Source organism: Dipteris shenzhenensis, chromosome 5 (assembly GCF_047967505.1).
Source record: "Dipteris shenzhenensis isolate YYH24624 ecotype China chromosome 5, Dip_SZ_1.0, whole genome shotgun sequence".
Classification (NCBI taxonomy): Eukaryota; Viridiplantae; Streptophyta; class Polypodiopsida; order Gleicheniales; family Dipteridaceae; genus Dipteris; species Dipteris shenzhenensis.
In genome coordinates, this window is record NC_141600.1 from 26,043,330 (window position 1) to 26,068,323 (window position 24,994).

The 24,994-nt window shown below is 42.7% G+C and overlaps 1 pseudogene across 1 annotated transcript; it reads left to right on the forward strand.

Moving 5' to 3' along the window:
• The first annotated feature begins 790 nt into the window (after nucleotides 1–790).
• On the forward strand, nucleotides 791–24,445 carry LOC147901800 (uncharacterized; annotated as a pseudogene). The gene is made up of 6 exons (XR_015540976.1): nucleotides 791–1,939; nucleotides 8,418–8,707; nucleotides 8,843–8,965; nucleotides 23,135–23,244; nucleotides 23,799–23,940; nucleotides 24,170–24,445. The product of XR_015540976.1 is annotated as an uncharacterized LOC147901800 (transcript).
• Nucleotides 24,446–24,994: the final 549 nt, after the last annotated feature.

Sequence of the window (24,994 nt, forward strand, 5' to 3'; positions counted from 1 at the left end):
ATCAATTTTTCTCGTCATTGGCGTTCCATTGCTTTTGCCTGTGTTTCATCTAGCAAAAAGTTTGAAGAGATTAGTGTTTGGAGAAATTGGAGCGTGGAGGGTGGAGAAATGAAACTTGAGGTTCAAAATCAAGCAAATGACTTATGTTACTAAGCTGAATCAGAACCTCCGGTTGCCTCTATCGCTTCTGAAATACAGCCACTGTTCCTCTTCTGTGTAGCTCTGTGAGTCTTGTTATACCATCTTCAGTCACACAATAGCACAATAAATTCTTAACAAGTACACCAATGGCATACCCATCTTTTGAATCACAATCTTTCCCCTTTCCTCCCGCTTTGAAATCCCCTCTCCCATCAACACTTAGTCCAGTTGAAGCAAATTTTGTAAGGCTCATCCCATTAGTTTCCAAATCAGCGTCATCCACTACCCTAATTCCTCGGCCTTGCATTCACTACTGGACTCCAAGACTCCTAATAACTGTACAGAAACAGTGGCTATGGCCATCGTCACGTCTTCATTCACGATAGGATTATGTTCTGTAGCCTGAGAGATTTGCCAGAGCTCGACCGGGCAAACATCCCTTCATAAAAGTTGCGACATGCATTTTGTGAAGTGTCAGCCTATCCTGGAGCCTCAAGAGGTTGTATATTTTGTAGTTATAGGTGGCAAAGATTTGCAGGTAATGCCTGTAAAGACTTAACTTGTGCAAGCACCTGCAGAAGGGAAAGCCGGGGAAGATATAGAAGCCAGGGCAATAGAGCTAATTCATCAACATGCGTATCTGCAAAGATTGAAGCTTATCATCTTCCTGGTAGCTTAACTGCAGGCCGAGCATGCTTCTTCGGTGCCTCTTTCATAGGCACCATCGTGCTTGCCCTACTCAATCAAGTGCAATCTCCGTCGAAGTAGCAACCATAGCGAGCAAAAGGTCGAGCGGAAGCGAGACCTAACAAATATGAGATGCCAAGAAAACCATCAACGCGTCTGGAATTTCACGAAATCGATCGACAAGATGGCTAAGCAACTTGTTGGCCATTCACTTCTAGGAGTTCTCCCTGCATATCATCCTTCGTTCCTACTCTCTAGTTCTTCTCTACTTGACAAAATATTTCACGTCTTCCTCATGGACCTTCTCAACTTGCGCAATCAAAGCAAAGAGGGTGCAACCAATATGGATATGGCACTTTCCATGGGCCTTTCGCCTCTACTTGGGGAATATTAACGACGCAGTGTAGTTTGTGGGGCTGCAAGGAGTTCCATTGAGAGCTCTTCGCACAGCTCAGGTTGTCGAGGCCTAAAGTAAGACTTGCTTTGCTAGCAGTCATCGATTGGAATGAAGATGATATTGGAGAATAGGAAGCGTAGCAATAATCAATAGGTACCTAGATGAGGTTGTAAGTGGCCCAAGGGGCGATGCGAGAGCGGAAGAAGACGGGCAGAGCGAGTTGGAGGAGGAAAGCAAGCGAGAAGAGGGTAACCAATGCGAAGGAGGGAGGAAGAGCATATAAATAAAGAAAGACATATTTCTGAAACGGAAGAAGGAAGACGTTGGGAAGGCATTGAGGGGTTTACAGGAAAGATGATGCCATCCCTGTGTGTTCCTCCGGCACGCTGCTTCCTAGCCTTCTGCAAGCTTGCTCCCTGCTCACGCCCACGACTCATTGCCATCCCGGCCCTCTCCCTATCGCTTCTATCTCTCACCCCCGTCCTTCACCCCTCTCGCCTTGCCTCCTCCATCTCCTCGCCTTCCACAGCCTCCTGCCACCACCTTTCCTACCCCCTTCAAGCCATCCGCCCTTCGTCCACAACCCCCACATCGTCTCACGATGCTAATACCTTCTTCGCAGACCCCGACGTCACTTGGAAGTCCCTTGGGCTGTCGCAGGAGATCGTGAATGCACTGGAACGAGCCCAACTTCGGCATCCTTCTGCTGTCCAGGTTCGACAACGCCTTCACATACGCGGAATTCTGTTTCTTTAGTGCAAATTAACGTACTCCTTTCAATTCTCAAAGTAATGCTCTAAAGCTTGCGTTGCACGGTGAGCATAGCTCCACTAGAATGGTTACTTCAATCACTGGCAGTCAACTTGAGTCATTGGGAAGATCATTAATTACTAGTAACGGTGTCGCCCTTAATATTATAAGCTTTAATAGTTGCGCATTTTCAGTGAGCATACGTATAGTCACAGATGGCATAGGGATCTACAGAAAACCGTAAAGGAAGACGTCTTTGAGGCGTCATGAGTACGGTCCGTTGTGATTCTTTGTTTCGTGGGCTTCAACTTCTTTGAATCATAAATAGTTTGCTGTAGCCTTTCGATTTATACGTGGGATTTATGCAACGATTGATTCAATGTACTTCTAGCTAGGCTTTCCTTCATATGAGTTTCGAAGGAAGATTTTGTCATCCCAATTCTTATGAACTCAACTGAACCTCAAAACTGGAGGTAATTTCATATTATGTAGCCTAGGTTTGGCGTTGTATAAGAAATGACAACCACCACCTATATGTGGTGGTTTGCCTCAAACGCACCAAGTCTGCTTACAAGTTGCTTTCAGCTGGCAGCCTCAGGCTGCATGGCCATCCTCCCTTCTGCCTGTTGGTGGCTGTTTATTACTACTTGCTTGAAGCTGGTATGTGCCCATAGTCAGTCAAAGCCATTGGATGAATGGATAAGAAGGGTCAAAAAATTCACTGGTAACATGCAAGCTGGGTCTGATCAGTGGCCTATAAGGGATGAAATCATTAAGCAGTGAATGGTCATGAAGAAACTGGGCGGAGCTACTCACATTGGACTTTGCAGGAGCTTATAAATTGCTCAGCTGATTAAAATAATCCTAGAAAACAGAAGACCCGAATCTTCTTTGGGAGCGTAGTAGTGAAGGTAATCACAGACGACATGGATGCAACACAGGTAGTTTCTTTAGCTTACAACAACTGTTGGGATATGCAAGGGCTTTGTGAATGAGGACCACAGTCGGCGAGGAGTTTCGAAATGCCAAGTTTCGAAACGGGTTTCAGGGTTTCGAGGCAAACCCGAAACGTCTGTAAAAACATTTCGTGCATAATAGGGTATTTAAGTATATATCTTTCCGCAAAAATATTAAAACATTCTAGATTATTATCACCAGAAGTCCAATACTTGAAAAAAACTCATGAAACATAGTGCAGAGACATTTGATGTGTCACTTAGAACTTGAAATTGGATGCTTGAAACAATTACTAAATCCTAAATCAGAAAATCAACAACACATCATTGTAGATTCAAGCATCAATGGTCATATTCAAAATTGAAAAAGATACATGGAATCATGAATTTTGATTTATGTCTGTGCTGCACCTAGATGGGCTAAAGAAAAATGTACGGGCTGAAGGTCGATTTCAGTATACGGGCAGCAATTTGAGATGTATGGGTGGCAAAAATGCAACCTGACACCAGATTTCCCAAAATTAGGACAAATGGGGATTTTTTGAACATTGTGGGTTTTTTGGGGGTCCCGAACGTGAGTTTCAGAACTGAAACATTTCGTAGGCTTCGGGCCTACTATGATGAGGACACATAGAGATGCCCACTAACATAGAAAAGGATGGAGAGTTTCATGGGCCCGATGATAAAAGCCAAGGACATGCAAGATTGAAAATACTGAAATAATCTCGTAGCCACCCTAATGCTGGGCCTGTTGCAGCCTCACGTGCTGGTCATACGGCCAGCCACACGGTGTCCACATGGAAGCCCTCTACTTACTGCATTTCTGCCCATGTGGCACCCCTCTACTTATTGCCACTCCTCTACTCTTCCAATAAATCGTTGGTCTGCACACTAGAGTAGTCCGGAATGCCTGGAATGCCCAGAGACTGAAGTGATTGCTGCCCTCCCCCTTTATAGGGATAGGTAAGCCCTTAGATTGGCCGACCCAGTCCCCCAACCAACGGACCTGCCACAGACTTGGTCTGTGGCTCTGCTGACCTGCTTTGTCTCCTTTGGCTGGCTTATAGAAGGTCTTCTGCAGGCGCCTTTGCTTGCTGTCTGCCAATTCACCTGCCCTTTCCCAAAGTCCAACCAGGCCTTTCAAGCAGCCTGTACTGCTACTATTCCTCTTTGTGTGTGCTACCTCTGCTAGCCTCTTCTGCAGCAGCCTATGACCATGTCTTTCTTTGACAGCTCCTGCACAGTCCTGCATAGCAGCCACACAACTGATCAACGTATCTTGGGATGTTCCAGGAAGACCTGCAGATGCCATCGTTTAGGCTGTACCTCACGCCCTGTTCTTGCTGCATGCTGCTCACAGGTTTGCCCTCATCCATAGCTTCTGCCCACCTCTAACAGTGGACTATGTAGCAGCCCACATGGTTGCCCATGTGGCTGTCATGTGGATAGTTCCCTTCACCTAGATCTACCCACGTGGCATCCACACACAGCACACTGTCATGTCCCCCAATACTATATTGGTACCATGTGTGTCATGTCCCCCAATACTATATTGGTACCATGTCCTTATGTTGCCCTCATGTGGGGGCTTACACGTGGGACAATGGGCCCTAATCTCCAAAACCCCCTCTTATTGTCACACTGTGGGCTCTCAATGACCAAAAGTCAAAATCAAGTCCCGATACCAACATGCCAGTTACCTCCATGTCCAGCTCCTTGCATTTGAAGAACTAGTAGAATAGTAAAAAAATGTCTTAGAATATATTAAAAGCACGCAGCAGTCCACTGCCCTGGATGTTCTATGGTTAGCATAAACACTGCTCCTACTTCTGTCCTTGCACTCCTCAGGTTGCATCCTCCTCCAGTGACTATCCGGGTGTGAGCTACTTGGACAGCACCCTCCTGTTAGAAAACAGAGGGTGGGGGTTGCTTGCTAAGGCCAACACTCCGAACAGCAGAAGATAGATAAACAAGATAATGCCCAGAAATCACACATTGTCAATTTCAATTCTCACAGCTCACTTTTTTCTTGATGTGTACCAGTGTAGATGTGTAGATGGGAAGTGAACTTTGCTAGAGAGAGAGATAAAAACAGCAATAGATATTTGTCCAGTATGGACCAAATCATATACAAAAATGTGTATAGTGTGCCACTTAGCTGAGTGCTGACTAGATGTGGATCCCTGTTCACTCAAAACCTGTTCTCCTACCTCCTTGTGGCACCTTCAAAACACTCCGCCTGCGTTGCTCTCCTAGAGCCTCTGTGGGCCTTATAGTGGTGCCCCGCAATCACTCCTTCCTGCTGCTCCCTTGGACAGCCTATCATTAGGCAGTGCCTGCTCTTGGATTCTTGACATCCTTGCTGCTGTGGAGGCAGCCCAATGGTGAGGCACAAGTCTGTTTTGTACCGTCTTCCCTTGCTGTTGTGTAGGAGCCCCTTGATCAAGACTTGCTGTGATCTGGACCTCCCTGCTGCAGTGGTGGCAGCTCCAATTGAGACACCAAAAATATGGGAACAAGAAAATGGAGAATGCCCCAGCCTTCGGGTCCTTTTAAAGGCTGGAAACCCAGCCAACCTGCCCGACCTGTACTACAGACTGGGCCGACGCAGTCTGTAGGTTCTTTTGCAGTTTCTCTGACTGACCTGGCCGTCTGGCATCCTGCCACTGGCCCACCTCCAGCTGCCTCTGTTCGGCACAACCCCAGGGCCCGACCCTATCTGGGGGTGACCTAAACTGTTTCTGCAGTACCCGGATAACTCTGTTTCTTGCACCTGTTTCTTCTGGCTGCTGTGCAGCCTTTAGCTGATTGCAGATCTGTGTCAGACAGCCTCTTCCAAATGCACCTGACTGACGCATGGCATCCCAGCTCCAGTCGCCTCTTTAGCCACAAGCAGTGTATCCATATGCTCATTGCTTCTGCAGTCCCACAATTTTCTCTGCTGTACATAGCAGCCTACATGCTGCCCATGTGGCAGCCTCATACTCCTTGTCTGCCCTTGTGGCAGACTCTCTCTATACACACATGGCATCTAACATCTGCTGGTGCACCTCTCCCCCAAGCTCTCCTCATTGGAGGCTCACAGATGAGGAGGGTGACCTTTGAAACTCTCAGCGATACATTGTGGGCCAACCCCTCATCTTGATGTAGATGCTCCACTGGGTCCCATGGGAGAAGCCCTTTGGAACAATCGGTGCCGTCCTATTCATTGGTCTTTCAACCTGTAGTCCCTGCCCCAAGCGAGCCACCTCGGTACATAGGTACAACCTCGGTAGTACTACTGGTCCAAGGCACTACCATCTTTGGTCACAAACTCGCTGGTGATATGAGCACTTCCGGTGCAACCATCATCCAGCTGTCCCCTTCACAATCAGTGTGAACAGCCTGAAATCTTCCAAGCACCGTGCTCCCGAGGTCTATTTCAACTCATCTCAACTATGGAAGAGTCTTCAACCGAGTAACCAACTCAAGCAATGAGACCCTAGTGGCTGATCCACACAGATCTCCCAGCCCAGCTGTATCTCTAGAACACCTGGGCCATGAGCTTTAGATGAGCTCTCAAGCAAGTACTCTTCTTGCTTCAGCACACTCTTTTCTCCTGTAGATGTTTCTGTCTCCACCATGAAGGCTTCAACATTGATGACCTTGAGGCCTCCCTAATGCAAAGGCAAGGTGATGTACTCCAAGCCACTTTGGCTTATGTGCTATACGTACCATTAGATCCGGAATAGAGTTAGGTTTGTACTAAACTTCTAAGTGACGTACCAAGCAGAGGCCAATACAACCTAATTCACCCCAAGCGCTTTAGAAGCTAGGTCCATAGTGGAAGAGAGTGACTTCCTTCTAATGTTCTCCAAGATTGGAATGAATTGCTGGGTGGAGGTGATATTCATGTCTACTTGGCATCCTAAATATCTGGTGGTTGCGCCTCCCTCTATCCATCTGAAGCTATGCTCAGTCCCCTATCCTGATATGTTTGCATCACCAACCCAAAATCCAACCGATTCGTGCGAGTTGCAGATCACAAAGGTAGAATTCCTCCAAGGCTACTTTGAAGCATCGCAAGCTCGTGAGGGAGGCCTCTAGGAATATAGTTGTGTTGTCTGTTGAGGAGTTCCTCGCCATTATTGATGGGAAGATGAAGTCCGGTAATCTATGTGTGTGAGTGGAAGAAGTAACTCATCGTCTCAGCCACAGAGAGGAAAGGGAGGCCCAATGAAATCTCTATTTGTAGATTCCTATATTTTTGGCCTCGTTGCAGCGTGGGTGGAGCTCCAAACAGAAGTGCAATGAAATAGGGGCCAAAGGTGGGCTTTTTAAACCCCCCCCCAAAACCACCCCCCCACCACCACTGTCAAGGTATGCTCTCTATATGTATATGATACAAATGTTTATCCAGCTTGTGTAAGCCTTCTCAAAGTTAAGCAGAAGAATGGCCAAGAGTTGATGGCCCTCCTTGCCCCATTCATCTGCTTGCTAAAATGAGAAGATGTTATTGAAGATGCCTCTGATTTGTAGGAAGCCAGTCTAGGGTCGTGTATGAGATCACCAAAATGAGAAGATGTTATTGAGGATGCCCCTGCTTTTTATGAAGCCAGTCTAGGGTTGTGTATGAGATCACTACATTCCTTCTACGCCATTAAGGCGAAGACAGAAAGTGAGCTGATCTGGCTTGGTGGTTCTACAGGTCGTCTTACATTTGTGAATGCATGCGATACACTGTTTTTCCATTGCCTCATTAAGTTTGACAAACACCATGCTGGCAGAGGCAGCTGTAATCAGTTTGAGAGTAGAGGAATTCAATTTGAAACAAACATTTAACGACATTGGTTGTGGCTTCTTTTGTAGGTCCCTTTTTCTTTGCTGCTATCTTGTGAGATTGCTGCGGTTGAAAATGTTAGCGGCCATTTTTTGGTAGATGCATTGTCCGGAGAAGATGCAAATTGCCAGAGCCCAAGCCACTCAATGATGCTGGACATCACCTCAGACCTTGATGGCATTTGATTCCCTCTGGTCATGATACTTCTGTACTTTGAGATCGTAAATTTTCCTACGTCCGTGCCTCATATTGTAGAAAACTGAGGTGGAAAACTATCTATTGACTCTGAGACAGTTGCGAACATTCCCATATACATTTGTGATATCTAGTAAATATATTGTTATGATTATATATATTGTGTATTTATCGGCCCTGTAGCAGCAAGAAGAGGGCTCGCATATGCCTTTTACAAATGAGAACTTAGGATGAGCAGGAAACATACATGGAGCTGAGGATACACGGAGATAAGCCTTCCATTTTGTGGTGCCATTGCACTGGACGTCAAGCCTATATTCTTTTATTCTTCGTTTCTTCAGCTGAGTTGTGATCCCCTCTGATTGCGAGAGTTATTATGTCATGTAAGTTAACCATAGATATGTTCACTACTGTCAGAAAAGGTCCCTAGTTTTTCTGCAGTATTTGAGTCCTTACGTTTTACCAATTGCAGGGTGCGGCTATTCCATTCATTCTAAAAGATGGGGATGTAGTCATGGCTGCAGAAACTGGCAGTGGGAAGACTCAGGCATACCTTGCACCTCTTTTTCAAAAGCTATGTAAAGGAAATCATAGTGCAGAAGCAGCAGAAAATGAACTTTTGGGACGAACACACCCTTCGGAGCTGCACCACTTTGCACTTGTATTGTGTCCTAATGCAATGCTCTGTGAGCAAGTGGCTGAAATGGCCAATGCACTTCTGGAGTGCCACTGCTGAAGGTTTCAGTTGTGTGTGGAGGTCAGGTTAGTTATCAAGAGCTCTTTCCCATTTCTTGAGAAAAATCTATAGCTATGCTGTTACAAGGCATATATTAGAATAATGGGTTTCAGATGTGACACTATGACGTTCATTTAAATGATGGGTTTCTGATGTTGCAGGGATGGCCGATCTCTCCCCCAAACCTTGTAGTTGCCACACCTGCTGCATTGTTAAATCATCTTTTTGCTTATGATCCTAGACGCAGACGTAGAAACGCCTTTATATGGGATGTGAAATATGTGGTAAGTTTTTCTAGATGACTGCTCGCTTATTAAAGTATTAATTGTGGCCTTGCAGTTCGTGTGTCTATTGTATTGAATAAGAATTGGAAAGCCATTCATGCACAGCAGTTTAGCTAACCTTGGAATCATTCAGGCAGATCTTTGCTTTGGATGCCCTCTTGACTATAAGGAACAAATCTTTTTTGATTTCTAAGATTTCTACCATCGTGTTGTTCCCTCCATCCTTGAAATTTATTGGCACTAGAAAACTCTGATCTTTGTTGGGAAATGTTTGAACTCTGAACTCTTGGAAAAGGATGACCTGTTGGAATCATCTCTGTCTTTGTCGCTTTCCGTTCGTTGTGTGCTTCTAATTTTTTAAAATTTTTTGCCTTGGGCACATCATCCAAGAAGTCCTTGGATCCAGTCCCTTTCATCATGTATAAAAGATTCTTCTTAAGATCTTCTACAAACTTGTGTAAGAGTCACCTGTCACTTCAAGTGCTAATTTATGCAGTCGGAGGAACTTTTCCTTATACTCATCTACAGAAAGATCGTGCTTTCCCTCTTGAACCTGCTTAAAGTTATAAAATTTCATTTTTTTCTCTCCATGTAATAGTGAGGGGAGCAAAACCTCTTTTTAGTTGTGGCTCGGAATTTTGCCCAAGTGATAGGTTCACTTGGTTTTTCTCTAACCTGTAGATGAGAATTCCACCATAACTTTGCGACTCCGTGGAGTTGAAGAGATGCAATTTTTGCCTTTTCAACCTCAACAAATTCTCGTAGGGCGAAGAAATCTTCAAGCTCTTCGAGCCAAGCTTCAAGATCTTCTCCAGTCTTCTTTTCACCGTCAAATTCTGAAAGTTTTGCCTTCTTGAGCTGATTCAGCAACATCCTCTTCAACTCTTGTTCTCTTGCGAGGTCTTGGACAACTCCTGAGTTATTCTTACTCTCATTCTCACTTGCATCAGATTTCTCACTCTCACTCACACCAAGGTGTTTCAATGAATCTCACTCTCACTCAAGATGATACAATCATAGATGAAAGAAGAATCTCACTCTGACTCGCACTCTCACTCTTAATCTCGGAGCTTCTGAAATATGCTGCCTCTGCGTATTCTGAGTTTTCGACTTAATAGATCATAGAATTAGATCTCGACCTCTTCTATAAAGTTGTAGATTGCAATCTCAGCTTTCCAACAAAAAAAAGAGCTCCTCTATCCGAGTTCGGAATCAAAAGTTATGGTCGAAACAGTGACTGATGTTTTATCCAAGAAACGTGCGACCTGCTTTTCCCCACTTTTAGCTGGCTTTTTCACTTTATTCTGCTTTTCTTGCCCTTCACGACCACTTTGCTCCCCTGGGCCATTCTAGCAATAACTTTAGTTCTTTTTAAATCAATCACTCCTTTCCAAGTTCTCCTTGAGAATCCGCAAAGCTGGACCCTCCTCTAAACCTGCATATATATATATATATATATATAGGATTTGTTAAATCCCAAATCACTTATTAGTATTTTCAAAACTCAAAATTCACATGAAAATAAATTTCACAAATAACTACTACTAATAAAACTAAAAAGAAATTTATACACAAAATATGGAGCGTCACACAAAAATGTGGAGCGTCACACAGCCTGGCTTTATTCATCACTTTCAACTCTTCCTTTAGACCCATTTGTTACCGATGGAAGTCTTTCATGGTAATTCAAACTATCATATTCCTCTTTCATGGCTTTTTGCCACCTAAGATTGTCCTTGCATCCTCCTATTTTTCAAGCTCAGCTATATCTTTCATATTAGTCGTTTATGCGTGACTCACATTGAGCCTATCAGATGTCCTTCGGACCATTGTAGATCTTTTGGGTCCTTCCTCACTAGTTGAGAGTTGATTCAATAACTTAACTGGTGTGGAGTAGGGATGCGCTTTATCCCCAACCCTTTTTGAGAGAATACTTATTCTTATTAGCACATATTCTCCCCATCTTGCTTTCTGCGCATGATTTGGAATTGGTTTAAGCCACAATATGGGAGCCTGTGGCAGCATTAGAAGGATTCTATCATAAGATTCTATGATAGTGGGAGCATGGAGGTCAACCTTGACAAAACCGTTGCTAGGATCCGCATTCACTCTTATTGAAGAACGGGTTGAGGTGGATCGTCGTAGAACCCACATTTACTACGAGGGAGAATGCTTTCAGGCCCATTTTCAGCATGTGAACCTCCTCTTTGACTAATTGGTATGATCATGAGTTCTACTTGAAGGCCTTCATGATCCTTGGGCTTGCTGTTTGGCAATTTCTTGACAGCTTTTTTTTTGTCTATGAGATGGTGATGCTCATTTGGGAGAGACTAAAATGAAATTGTTTAGACTTCACAGTTGTAGCTTGAATGAAGAGATTTTGGACTACTTTTTGATTAGCCTTCTCCTTTAGTGCTAGCCTTAGTCATGGCTGAGTTTGCCCTTCACATCCGGAGTGCCGATAGAAACCTGGTACGAAAAGGATGCTCAAGTATGTGTGGGTGTGTGGATTTGTATGTGTGAGAGCATATTTTTATACTATGGTCTACACCCACTGTTGGGCGTTGATGACGTCAGAGGGGATGTCATAGTAGCTAGTCCTTGCTATGCGTGATGGAGTTTATGGTTTTCAATCTTATGAGTGACTATCGTGAGATTGAAACTGCACTATGTTGTGTTTTTAGAGGATGAGTTTGGGAATATTCTTGGATTCATCTAGGTATATATGAGATGTTGAATGCCCTCGAAGTTAGGTGTGGGCTGATTAGGGAAATTTTTCGAGTTTCATGACAGGGTCCAAAGCTAGTTCTTGGATGGGGCATTCTGATCTCCTTTCTAAGAGTTTCATCCAGCGTTGTTTGGAATAACTGCAATACAATAGAGTAATTCGGCAGCATTACGAGGGTCCTATGGCAATTGGGACATGAAGGTCAACTTTGGTGAAACCATTAGGTATGATCTTCAACACTGCCACGAGTCATTCACGCTTGATAAAGAACCAGTTGAGGTTGTCAAATCTTATATGCTTGAAGTTGGTATTGGCTGGTTGGGGACATTGTTTAGAGTGTTAGGATCAGTTTCTAAGATAGTTTTTGGATAGGGCATGGCGATCTCCTTTCCAAGAGCTGTATTTAAATTCTTTGCTATTACCTTTGTACAATAAATTTTCAAACAAGAAACTCCTTTCATGTTAGATTTCGTACTCTTTTCGAGTTTCTTCTTGTCTAGATATCCTTGTTTGGTCTGGAAATGCCAGCATTACATAAGTGCTTTGTACTTGTCATCGTACCAACAGACCAATATGATTTGAATTGGTGAGGAGGTGGATTTTGACATCTATGGCTGGTTTATTGTCTTTGTTCCCCAAGTGCACAGACAGCTACCCTAGATGTGATCTAGTGAGTGGTGGTAGTAGGTGGAAAAAGTGGCTATGGAAGTGGTCTGGACAGGTTGAGACAGTGTCAGGCCAAAGGATAGACGTGACTGATTGGCCCTTGACAAAAGGAAGTGGACTGTGAGATCAGAGACATTGGACGTGAAGACAGGGATTTGAAGACGTAGTCAACTGCATTGTGGCCCCCTCCATGTTGGCAGCATTTGTCTCTCCGAGCCTGGCTATCTCTGCAACCATTATATACTTTATCTCGTGAGTATTGCACATATCTAGCAAGTACCTTGTTAATCCTTACCATGTCTAGACCTGGTAAGTTTCCCCGTGTTGAGTCAAACAAGGCCGCAGGCTCCACTCCAGGTGATGCCCTTCTGTCAATTCCTTTAAGTTTCAGCCTTGCGACCATACTCCCCCCGGAACCCAAAAACTTTGATTTCTCATAAGGTGTTGGCGGAGTCATCGAAGTAACATCCGCCAATCCCTAGTCAGCATCGTTTATGGTTGAGACTAGGACGGTATCTGATCGTGTTCGAGCCCCCAACTTTCCCTATTGGTGGGTGAACAATCCAACACTTGGCAAATTCTGCTTCGCAATGATAGGAAGAGCCGACATCGAAGGATCAAAAACCAACATCGCTATGAATGCTTGGCTGCCACAAGCCAGTTATCCCTGAGGTAACTTTTTTGACACCTCTGGCTTCAAATTCCGAAACACTAAAGGAGCGATAGGCCATGCTTTCACACTAAATCACGAAGTGAGTGTGGACCTAATAGCATGTGTGCCCTCTGGGCTGCAACTGAACTCCCCTATCAGAGTGTGTCTAGTTGTGGGAGTAAGATGGCATCCTCTTGCAAATTAATAATTCTGATGGCATATCCTTTGTCCTAATGTTAAAGCCCGCAAAAAATAGGGCTCTCTTTGTTGCACTTATCTCTAGATGTCCTCATAGAGTGCCAAGAATGGTGATTCCTGCCCTCTGCCTCTTGAAATCGTTGTGTATTTAGATGTTCGTGGGGGAAGGGGCACATTGCAATGTATACATCTGTGGCTGTGGGCCCCTTGAATCGAATCACATGTAAGTATGCTCGTCCATGCCTATGACAATGACATGTGATTTGAAATGAGGGGAATAAACCTCCCCCCCTTCTTGAGCGGTGTACTTCCTGGTGTGTAGGGTCTCTTTCAATGTGTGGATAGCCATGTGTATTCATGTACTGTGGGTAATTCTCTCCCTTTGGTGTGTCTCAATATAAATTATGAAATCTCTCTCTCTCTCTCTCTCTCTCTCTCTCTCTCTCGGAAGTCTTGATGAAGCTCCCATTCCAAAACCAACCGATAAAATATATTGTTTCCACATCTAGAGCACAATGATAAAGTACCGATGGTCCACATTTAAATTTTACAGAGCCTTGCATTCTGTGGGTTTTGGGTCTTGTCCACTTGCCGTTCTCCACTCTAATTCATGAGAGCCGGTCCTTACTTTACAGATAAAATGCTGTTTGTACCATGACATGTCCTTCCCGAGATAATCCTGCATTTCATACTTGGCCATTTGATTGATTGCTCATTTTGTAGCATCCATTTTCGGCCGTGGGTCTTGCCATAGCTTCCATAGCATTTTCTGCATGATCAGATTTCTGATTTCTTCTACATCCTCTGGGATATCGGCGGCCGGTATTTCCCAGTGTTCCATCCATTTTGCCCTTTCTCTGTGCCACCCTGGGATTCTTGTGGCCTCCATTACCTTGCGTGGGGTACTGCTTGCATCCATCTTTCCGAGCTTCTTGAGATAGGCCATGTACTGGCATAATTTCTCACCCTCAAGAGGTAACATCCCTGTCTCTGCAAGCAAGACGAGGTATGGAGTTATGGCCAACTCACCGATCAGAAAACCCTTGTAGATGGTCTCTATCCTTTTCCAATATGCCCTGGATGGTCTGCTTGCCCAGGTTGGGCAACCGTAGAGTACTACCGTTTGTACGAGCATGGTGTTCAGAAACATTCTCATTTCCCAGCCCTACAGATGCGCCTTCTTGCATTTGTTTTGAAAGTTGTATAATGGCTTCAACCCTCCCATGCCTCTTCTTTCCACGCGGTCATTCCGCCCGTAGTTGTCTCCTTCCAAGGGTTTCCCTTCAAAGAGGAAGGCTGTCTGCTTGTTTCGTGTCCTGATTGTTATGACTTTTGTTTTAGAAATGTGTACTTGTATTCCTGAGAGAAAGCAAGACATGATATTATATGATTGTATTAAGTCCGGTTGATTTTCTTGTACTTAGCTCCTTTTGGCAGCTGAGTTGTACGGTGTTTTTCAAGCATTAATAGAAGCTTCCTTTGTCTGGAAAAGAAATGCAAGCAAGATGAGGTATGGAGTTATGGCCAACTCACCGATCAGAAAACCCTTGTAGATGGTCTCTATCCCTTTCCAATATGCCCTGGATGGTCTGCGTGCCCAGGTTGGGCAGCCGTAGAGCACTACCGTTTGTACGAGCATGGTGTTCAGAAACATTCTCATTTCCCAGCCCTACAGATGTGCCTTCTTGCATTTGTTTTGAAAGTTGTATAATGGCTTCAACCCTTCCATGCCTCTTCTTTCCACGCGGTCATTCCGCCCGTAGTTGTCTCCTTCCAAGGGTTTCCCTTCAAAGAGGAAGGCTGTCTGCTTGTTTCGTGTCCTGATTGTTATGACTTTTGTTTTAGAAATGTGTACTTGTATTCCTGAGAGAAAGCAAGACATGATATTATATGATTGTTTTAAGTCCGGTTGATTTTCTTGTACTTAGCTCCTTTTGGCAGCTGAGTTGTACGGTGTTTTTCAAGCATTAATAGAAGCTTCCTTTGTCTGGAAAAGAAAATTTAAAGTCCCTTACAGGATCATTGGGACTAGGAACCACTATCAAAGCGATAATAGCTCTTTACATCCATCTGATACAATTTCAAGAAATTCCTAAGTTGTTAGTATGTGCTTAGCCAGCAGGTCAGCCATGTCCAGGATTTTAGTTTAGTTTAGTTTTGAAACTCGAGATCTGGCTTTTTCTGTGTGGGGTGCTTGCACCCACCAGACATCTCCATGGAGAACTCTTTCCCCCCACCTTATGTATTCGGCGCCACCTCAAGGATTTTACTGTGGTATCCCAAAATTTCCTTCAGATATGCACCAGTTGTTTGGTTGGTTGACTCGTAAGGACGTTTAGGCTGAGGGCATTGCTACTGTACTTTTCCCTTATGCGTATGTATGCTTTAAAGTGAAGGAGTGTGTACTGTTCACTTCCCTGTTGGACAGGTTTTACAGAGAGAGAGAGAGAGAGAGAGAGAGGGATTGATTTATTTTTTTAACCCCAAATGTGACCGCCTCTTCCTCATGAACACGTGGTCGTTGCTGAGATGGCTTGATGCTGGTTTGCAGAAACGGCATCACGCATCAGTTTTTCAGAATGATTTCTTGGTTTCCAAAATCGGTCCAGATATTTCATTGAGCAAGGCTTTGGAACAAACATCTTATTGTCTGTTTACAACCCTTTGCTGTTGTTGCACTATGGCATCTCAAGGCAAGGGATACAAGGAGAAGATGTTATCTCCATCGTGATCATGTAAGAAGTTCAAAAAAGAGCTCCAAAGATGGAGCAACTCATATGTAAGTAATGGCATCTTCATTTCAAAAGCTGCTGTACTTTTGTTTCTTGTCACGATCAAGCAAGATTAAAGTGCGTCTTTTCATGTTCATCACTTGTGTGGGGTTTGCTACTACCATATATCTTTGTGTTTTGTCTCTTGTTTTGTCGATGAGGTCTTTGGTTATTATTGATGGAGAAAAACACTGCTTGTGCAAGCCAATCATAGGTAAGGGTGAAGAATTTGGATGGCATTCCCATAATCCTTTACGTTTTGTTCTCAAACGAGTTGGTAGGATCATTGAAAGCCCATAAGCAAATGGCAAGTTATCTTAATGAGTTCTTCTTCCCTAGCAAGTGAACTAATTGCCCTGTACATTCAGGGATACCTCGAACTATTTGCTTGACATGCATAAAGGAAATATGGAGGGCTTGCAGGAAATGGTTACATGTGAAGTTTAGTGAACGAGAACTGAATAGGGGATGTGATGATCTCGGGTGCAGACTGTTGCATCGCTTAACATGGAAATGCACGACCAGCAACCAAACATGTAGTGAAGGAAATTATGGGTTTTACGAACTGTTCTTAAGCAAAAGCTAGGCACACATGTAAGTCTTTTTCCTTCTAAGGAAGGGTAGGCAATCTCTTCTTGAGAGTATCTATCATAATCTTTAATATGTCTCTTTATTGGATCATGTATTTGTAGGGAATCTATTTTGATTAAACCCCCTTTTGGTTCTAGTGACAGAGGCGATAAATTCTCTCTTTTGCACTTTTGTTTCCACAAGCAACTTTTTCGACATTAAATGTGCCTTGATATTTTCTTAAGGTCCAATTGAAAAGTAGAATCTTTTATATTCTTCACTCAATAAGGATCATAGTATGTAGAAGGTTATGTAGAAGGTAAAGCTTCTAGTTTGCACACTTGTCAGTCTCTAAGAATCCATAGATGTATCATCATGTTATTTGAATTTATCTGTAGAAGGTATTTCTCCACGTAAGAGTCCCTCAAGAGACATGCCAAATATATTTTCTTTCATAGCCTAACCATTTGCCACCCAAGTGGGGATGGTCTATTGAATTGGTACTCGGAAGTGATCATAAGCTTTCAAAATACATCCTACCAAAAAACTCTATTGGGTTTTAGTATTTGTGTCACTTACAATGAAACTTGAATGATTATTTCACGCATTTTGTTAATTCATAGTTGTTTCTATATGATCAAGTTGGAATAAACCTAACCTACTCGGTGGGTTAAATTGAGAATATTTTTCTAAGTAGCGTGAGATCCTCGTTTTGATATTTCCTCCAAGGCACTTTGCATTTATTAAGACCTCTTCGGATACCCAGTGGCCTCACTCCAATGGCCTTAGACCTCATTAATCTTGGAAGTAATCTCCTCACACCAATGGACTTAGACCTCAATATTACTTTGGTAAGACAATGAGCCCTTACCTCAAACAATTACATTCAATGAGGGAAGCAACATAGGTGAAATAAGATAGGATGCAAATGGCCATTGATGCATCAACACAATTAAACATGGTTTTCTAGTGTAAAGTAGAACATCTATTTGTAGGTGGTCATACAAATACTATACTTGACATACATTGAGATCTAGAAAGCCATATAAGGAAAATGAAAGGTCTTTGAAGATAGAGGAGGGGGCGAAGGGAGGGGAGGAGTTGCGGAATGGAATGGGGATTGGGATGAAGATACAAATCCCTCATTCGCTTGAAACTTAATTGTATATTATACATTATGAGAATACAATAATCTCAATCTAAGTACATGATGTTGCAGATGAATAACCAAAGTGGATGTTTGATTAGGATATGTAAATTGTAAAAACTCAAGTACAAACATCATCTATTATTGAGCTAGAATCAAGAGCATACTTGGCCGCCACATTTTCAAATTACTTTTCTCTTCTTAGACATACTTTTCTTCAAAGATTTTATATAGAGGGCAACTTCTTATAATATTTCATAGAACTTTGTCCACGATGTTGACTATAAATGCATACAAGACACCAATGAAAGGGCATGTCATCCCAAGATTGTCTTAATAAATGCATACAAGACACCAATGAAAGGGCATGTCATCCCAAGATTGTCTTAATAAATGCATTTATTAAGACAATCTTGGGATACCAAAGTAGTATTGAGTTTAAGGCCATTGGTGTGAGGAGATTAATAAAACTAGTGCATGATACTAAGGAATGGAAAGTGATGTGGTGCAACATAGAAGGCATGCATCGGTATGTGAAGCGTTGTGGTGCATCTTTACATGGAGTGTTTGGTGCATGCATAAAAGGATTACGAGGGTAGGGGAGTGTAGTGGTGCGAATGTACAAGGAATACTAATATACAAATGCACAAAAGGCACTTAGGAAAATGTCCAAGAGGCCCCATGGAACAAGTTTGTCTGGCTTTGGATACGTGCACGAGTGATAAGGACACACACAAAGTTGAACACGCCTTTAACATACAAAAAGAACTAGTCCTTCGAGAGAGAGAGAAGTCAACAAGTATAAGTCATCCACCACTTCTCTCTCTCTCTCTCTCTCTCTCTTTGAATAGTAACCCCACCCCCTCTACCTCCTCTTTGCCTTAATCGTAGGTGGTTGCATGAAATGGTGATGAATTGTGAATTCTCCTATTGGTGGAATCCCACCCTTTTGCTCTTATTGTCTCTCTCTTATTTTACTTCTCTTATTGACTTCGAATATCTAAATACATTCAAGTCACGCCATCCTCTAACTCTTCAGTTGCATCATGACTCTTAAATGTACACCTTCTATTGGCTTTGACTTATGCGAAGGTTGACCAAGGTGGCCTCTGGATCATATCACCTTGGATGTCAGCAATCTTGTCCTTGTCCATGTGCTTCTCATGTGCACCACTTTGATGCATACTCGAACTTGGCGGCTTGTGAGGTCAGAGGATGTTAGGAACCTTATCAATTATCACCTCTAATGGTCTTGGTGACTTGGTCAAGTAGAGAAGTCACTTAGCTAGTCTAGTGTACAAGAGGCCATCACTGAAGCTCTTTGGTCAATTGAAGTCATCCTTGTATCATAGGTCATATGTCATCCCTTGTACATGGTCTCCTCTAGTTAACGTCTTCAAGTTACGTCTTGTACACTATCTCTTCGAGTCAAGGTTGTCAAGTCACCCCTTGTACCTAGTCTCCTCCAATCACCCTACACAACAGGTTTTTAGGTCATCCTTGTATAAGATAATTGACGTTTCAAACTCTCTATAACAACTCTCCATCGCTATCATTCCCCAATACTGAAGGTCAATGGTAATGGTTGCCAAGTGAGTGATGGCTAACTTTCTTTATTGTGGATGTTGGGGTCTTGTCTGTGTGAGTTGGCCTTCTTTCACAGAGGGACTGGAATGGAGTTGGCTGCCACACTATCTATAGGTGAAGCTCAAGCAACATTAGATTAGGCAGGGTTTTTAGAGGCAATCTTATTAATCAATAACAAGTTGAGGGCTTGATCTTCCAACCGGATATGACATGTGTTTAGAAATGTTGAGGGCTTTATGTACTATGTGATATGATGTATAAGAAAGTTTGATTAGTAAATTAATTAAATGCAAGCGGATCAATTTTTGATACAATCTTGTCAAACTTGTAGCAAGCTATTCTCATATAGCCAAGTGTAGGCAAAATACAAAAAAATGGAATCCAAAAAAAGAACTTCAAGATAGCTTTTAATGGATGCTAAAACATGCGTTGTAGGTTTCAAAGAAACTTGCTCTTTTGGATGACCCATGTGTCATGGTTATTTCTGACGTTTTATTTCTAACGCTACAAAATCAACCTTTTGCTTCTTGGCTTGTTGGTGTGTAAGAAATCCTCAGGATCATAGCCTTGTGGATTAAAAATCTTAGTAAATCCCTATTTCATCTATCTTCATATATGATATACCACACTACATGGAACAATGGTTGTGGTAGCCCTTTGATTTTTGCAGCTTGTGATTGAAGCCCCTACTTCTTCCGATCTAAATATTCGGAGAAGGTATCCTGTCGGCGAGCTGAACACTTTTTCGGAGGAGGGGGCAGTGGTAGAAAATCTACAAGAGGGTCTACTATTATATTGCTTAATTCGTTACCTTTTGCTGCATCTAATTGCTGTTGCTGTGAGTCGTCTTCTTCTTTGCTCTGTCGTGGATCATCTCCTTCATAGTTGTACATAGGAAGCAAGGCCGTAAATTTGTGTATCAGCAAATGGAGGTGGTTTTGAACACACAAGAAAGGTCCAAATGCAAAGTCAAAAATAAAGTGGCAAAATATGCTCAAATGACCATAGGCTAATTTTTGTTAGGCTACAACAAGTTTTCACGTCTTGTAAAGTAAAAAGCAAAAACTCGAATGACTAGAGGTAATTTTTTATCACAAGGAGCCTATAATAAGTTCTTGCATCCTACTAATCCAATGAAAGAAAATATCACAGCTTCTAATAGTGAAAAAGATGCAACAAAGAACACAAGTTGCTCTATTGTGGATTAGGCTATAGGGTTTCAAAGCAATGCATCTAACTTGCACATTGATGGCCCAGCTCTAGGTCTTCATGTTATTTGAGTTAGTTCTTGTGCTCAAAGACCAAGCATTGAATTACTCTAGTTAGGAAGATCCCCTTGTCCGTAAAACAGCTCACAAATTATCAAAATGAGAGCTATTCGGTATCTACATTGTTATTGCCTACATGCGATGACATCATGGTTTTATTGACGTAGTTCTTGACTTCCTTATCAATGATTGGCTAAAGCTTTCAATACACTCATAAGATAAAGGGAACTCCCACAGGAGCTTCTTTAATGCTAAATTTCTTATTTTTTCAAGGACGTAGAACATAGCGCACACTATTGGTGTGATTTAAGGAGTCTTGACTCCTCTTGGAGTTTGTTGTTGAAGGTTCTACTAGTAGAAGCTTGTGGCTCTAGAAGCAAGGTGATTGCAAAGCAAGTGTTTTGGACTATTTTTTGGGGTATATTCAATGCTTGGAGGTGGATGACTTTGTAAAAAGTCAAGCTATCCTAAATCATCAATATGTTTTGATCCTTACTTGCATGGGAGTGGAGTAACCATCTACTTGTTATCAACAAGGAGAAAAAGTGGAAGGGCCTTGTTATGAGGAATCTCTAATAAAAATCATGCAAATGTGTTGTGTAAGGAAGGGATTCATATGGAAAACATATTTCCCTTGCACATCCATGCATAAGAGACCCGCTCGGCTTATTCTTGACAAGTGCGACTATATCAAATCTTGACACAAAGCGCTACATTCCCAAGTTGACAACTATGAACATGCAAACATCATCAGTCCATCATAAATCTTGTTGTTTTCAATAAATAATGTGAATGGTTCCTACACAAGGACACTTTTGTTTTTATGGGCGACAAAAGGAACCATGGGACATGTTGTAATGTGCATTCAATGTCCATCAAGGTGGATGAGGGTGGCTTGCACTTTGATTCTTGAGAATTTATTAGTTTGAAAAGTAATAATCACCCAAAAAAAAACCTAAAAGAAAAGTGTTTCTAGAAGTTGAATTCAAAGCAATCTATTTTTTGTATAATGCTCAACTTGCTTGCATGCATCTTAAGAATAGATCACTAGAAAGAAGCAAAAATTGTATTGGTGATTTGAGAGGAAATACCTATGCTTAAGCTAGTGATGTTATGGCAATGTTGTGTTAGTAGTCCATTGTTGAACATTGGTGCTTTTTGCTCGGTTTTGAGAGCGTACTATAAGTAATTTGTGCAAGTTTTCTCAATTGGGTGTTAAGGGTTAGAGATCCTCTCACACCAATTTTTGAGTAATGCGTTGCTGGGCTAGTGAATCTTGAAAACTTGGTTTAGTGCTATAGTCCTAGCGAAATTTAGAGCAACTCAGCTTCTCATGTTGCATCACTAATACTAATGTCCCATATAACAATACTAGTTTTTGTGGGGACACATTCTAAATTTGTATTCACGACTCTCAATGTGCCATGTAGAATTCCTGCAAGATTGATAGGTTAATAAAAGAGAAGAACGAGGAGAAGTATCTTGTTCCCCACCCGGTGGCATGCTTGGGATTCTCTATCCCATACCAACAACCTTTATTTGATGCAAGAGAGGTCAAATCTACCCTTCCTAAATCCTTGTTGGAGAGTCCCATCCAATTTCCACTCTTGTCTACCTCTATGCCACAAGTTCCCCAAGGTCTAAATTCCTTTCTTGTAAACCTATGTGCATGTTTTAGATCTATTATCCATTAACCCAACATCTTTCCATATTATAGGGAACCAAATGGATTCATTATTTTTGAATCTCCCAGCTTTTTTGGAAAAAAAGTCCACCTAATGTGTGATTTCAACCCCTCATGCTTTCCATATGTGTGATCTCAAGGCACAATTTCCATGGGTTACATCTAGATACTCTTGTAAATGTAAATTTCCTTTTAAGAAGGATTGCTTAGCTAGATTTCTTAGCCTCTACAACCTTGAAAAGCCACTTTCCCATGAACCTTGTAGCAGTCCATTCCAAATGCAATGCCACTCTCCCATGAACCTTGCAACAGATCATTCTAAGTACAATGCCTAAACCTCCCTAATTCTTGAGTAGAGTATACTTGTCCACCTAGCCTTTGCTATTATTATTTTATGGTTTTCATCTCCTCCCCACAAAAAAATCATGACCAAAGAATTAAGATTTATAATTCTTGCTTTGGAGGGGGACCAACAAGAAATAAAATAAATAATAGTTGGGTACAAAACATGTGTACATGGCTCGTGACATGCAATCTAATGCTTCCAATGAAGCTCTTTCCTTCACATGGTAAGTACTTATACAAATGTGTGTGTGTGTGTGTGTGTGTGTGTGAGAGAGAGAGAGAGAGAGAGAGAGAGAATCACCTAGAGAGGTTTCTTCATCTATTGGACCTTCAACAATTGAGTAGAGAGAGGAGAATCACCTAGAGCGGTTTCTTCATCTATTGGACCTTCAACAATTGAGTAGACTAAGAGCTCCATTTAACTTCATAGGAAAGGTCTTGAGGAAGTAGATGAGAAGTGCTAGTACGTATAAAGTGGTAAATTTTTTTAGTTTTTGAATTTTAGTTCAGAGTAAAAAATGTTCTAATCAATATGTTTTGTTGGATTTCTTAGGCTACAATTGAGGTTGACACTTTTGGAATGCGAAAGGGAGGCACAAGCCAACATTTTGGAAAATATGCCTCCCTTGCCTACTACATGGGGCTTTTTCAAAGGCGCAAAATGTGTGCATGTGAGTACATATTTATTACAAATAATTACAATGATATAGTTGTATACCTTCATCAATATGAATACAAACACTTTCATTGTTTGCATTCTTAAAAATGTCAATTTTCTTGTCTCATTCTATAAAATTTAAAAATGTAGATATTTGTGATGTTAATGTGAGGTTTTGTTGTTGTGAAAGGCTCTTCTGACCAATTTGTGAGACTTGTTAATTGTTGTAAAAGGCTCAACATAGCAATGATTTTTCCTAACCATAAAAAAGGAGAACACCTATTTGAACATCATAGAGGCAATACTGACCACTACTTGCAAGCATGGATGGAGTTGACTAACTTTCAATTAGCACATTTAGCCCTTGTAATGTCTAGGACCAAGTGGAATCCCAAAAGTCAAATTAAAGAAAGGGGGTGGACTAGCACACCCATGTCCAAGAGAGGACCCTGTGAGAATTAGGATGAAAACTCCTCTCCAGTTGGAAACGCTCGAGAAAGTCTTCGCAAGTGAACTCACTGAGTCTCTTCTTCTGCCTGATTTGCGTCGTTTCCAACAGCCTGTGGAACAGTCGTGCAAAATTGTCTAAAGTTTTGGCTTTGTTGGTCCCTCCCGCAGAGGAAAAGTATCCCTCGGAAGCCGTTCGGGCGCAGCTCTCCGTCCGTCCAGCTTGGACTTTCGGACAGACAGCTGAAGATGTGGTTTAACCATAGAAAGTTGAAGGACAGAAAGTCTAGAGAAGACGACGATCCTATTATCCCGGCTAAGAAGGCGTAGCAGAGGGTCAAGGCTCTCCCGATGAACAATTGCGGTAGAGGTTTGGTCTGGGCACTTTTCTAAGAGCACGAAGAATCACTGCAGTTGACGATTGGTTTTGCGGAGCTGTCATCCAGATGGCTGCTCAGATATGGCAGGGAATTGCTGCTTTAGAGTGTAGGAAAAGGAGCGAGCCCCAATACTCTGGCGGAACAGCAAACATGCTTCCTGAGCAAGCGAATAAGAAATGCGATTTCTGAGAAGAATGTATCTGAAAGGGAGGAAAGGAACGTCGGCGGTGAATGCGAGGTGCCTGAACGAGCTTGCAAGGAAAAACTAGGGATAAGCGAGCAAGGGAGGAGGGATCAAACGGGTTTCAGAGCAAGGGAGTTGAAGGCAAAGGAAGCAGAAGCAGAAGCAGAAGCAGAAGCAGAAGGCAAAGCAAGTTGAGAAGGAAAGAAGGCAAGGAGGAGGCGAGGGGTTGAGGAGACCTTCCATCCCTGTGTGTTCCTCCGGCACGCTGCTTCCTAGCCTTCTGCAAGCTTGCTCCCTGCTCACGCCCACGACTCATTGCCATCCCGGCCCTCTCCCTTTCGCTTCTATCTCTCACCCCCGTCCTTCACCCCTCTCGCCTTGCCTCCTCCATCTCCTCGCCTTGCCTCCTCCATCTCAAAGTAATGCTCTAACGCTTGCGTTGCACAGTGAGCATAGCTCCACTAGAATGGTTACTTCAATCATTGGCAGTGAACTTGAGCCTGGTCCACTCCTCCCCCACTTTTCGATCACAGACTTTCGTCTTGCCCAGTTTTCCCCTTGTACTTGTGAGCGCTTTCGACTTCACAACGTCCATCCCCTTACAAGTCTGTGATCGAAAGACCCCTCTTCTTGACGATGACAGACTTCGCGAGGACGGTGCCCCTTCTTGGTCTCTCTATTCGGGCGCCTTTTATGCTCCCTTGTCCCCACTGAAGCTGGTGCTTCTCACGTTGATTCTGCAGG